Here is a 1,659-nt window from a genome sequence, read left to right on the forward strand (position 1 = left end):
GTACTCTTGGGTATTTTCCCTATCTGTCCTGGCAGGCTCACCTGGAGCAATGGAGGAATTAAGTGACTTGCCCAGAGTCAGAAGGAGCAGGCTAGGAGCAAACTCACAGCCTCAGGCCGCTGAGGCGGCAGCTCTAACCTCTAGGCCACACCTCTAGCTCCACAGTTAGTAATGATGTTCAGGGCATTGCCCTGTTAAGTGGCACTGAATATCGGTGACTGGCTATTTCAGCAGAGTTTAACCAGGAGTCTCTTAATATCTACCCCACAATTTGAAACTTATGAGATTTTGAGCCACATTCTCAAAAGCCCAGCACAGACCGAAGAGAATGGGTTTACACCGAAGAACGAAGAACGCAGTAGTGTGAATGGGGTGTACAAGACGTGTGAATGAAAAGGCTCTGGGAATGGATGAGTACTGGAGAAAAACAGAGCTTGAATCAATATAGGCTTAAATAGGGGACAGTATTCTTGCACATACTTTTGTTCTCATTCCATGGTTATAAAATGTATACAGTGTTATGCAACTGAAATGTAATTGTTGGATTCAGAGCTTGATTCAAAAAAGAACAGAAGAAAAAAAAAAAAAAAACAGCAAAAAAAAAAAAAAATCATGAGAGGCAGATAAAGGAATCCTGTATATAGATCGTTACTTGGAACTGAAAGCGCTGCAGACGACGTTGATTGTCAGAATTGAAGCACGTACTATGCAAAATGTTTCAAGGAAATTGTTCACTTGGCAACAAATGATAGTTTTCAGCATTACTTTTCCTTCTGAAAAGATTACATTGCATACTGAACTGTGTGCTGTTCCTGCCTGCATGCCTTCTACAAATAAACCAGCTGCACTCTTATAAATGTATCTACTACCTCGCAAAGCAAGACTGTCAGCAGTATCTTGATGTAAGAAGAATATGAGATAAATTTTGATGTGCAACTTATGTGTAGCAAAGGGTCAAATCATTTGTGACTGCATAAGATTTTTTTTTTCTCTGCATGTATAAGATTATTAAAAGCATAATCTGACACTGATCCTGTTTGAGACTTGAAAAACCCTATCTTTTTACAGAGTTTACTGCTAAAGCAGGTATCGTGTAGCATTATTCATTTCTCCAAGCACACTCAACATGTTTCCTTCTACATAATTCCAATGCAGTGGGCCACGCGAAAGAGTTTCATCCACTGTGCTTTGAGGCACATTAAGGGCTCCTTTTATTAAGCCGTGCTAGCGGGGTTAGCACGCGTGACTTTTCATCACGCGCTAACCCCCGCGCTGGCCTTATAATTACCGCCTGCTCAAGAGGAGGCGGTAGCGGCTAGCGTGGCCAGTGGTATTACGCGCGTTAAACCGCTGGCGCACCTTTGTAAAAGGAGCCCTAAATGACAAAGTTGCTACCTAGCTGTACCGCTGGAGCAGGAGCACCTGGAGAGAACTGGAAAGTTTCAGGGGAGGAGTTGGATGAGGGTCCTGGAGAAAGGCAGCAATGTTTTGAAGAGGCAGAATTTTATAGACAGTCAGAAAGGGGTGGCGGGGCCTTAACACTTTTTAATATGTAGATCAGTGGTCTCAAACTCGTGGCCCGGGAGCCACATGAGGCCTGCCAGGTACTATTTTGAGGCCCTCGGTATGTTTATCACAATCACAAAAGTAAAATAGAAG

Source organism: Geotrypetes seraphini, chromosome 3, assembly GCF_902459505.1.
Source record: "Geotrypetes seraphini chromosome 3, aGeoSer1.1, whole genome shotgun sequence".
NCBI classification, from domain to species: domain Eukaryota; kingdom Metazoa; phylum Chordata; class Amphibia; order Gymnophiona; family Dermophiidae; genus Geotrypetes; species Geotrypetes seraphini.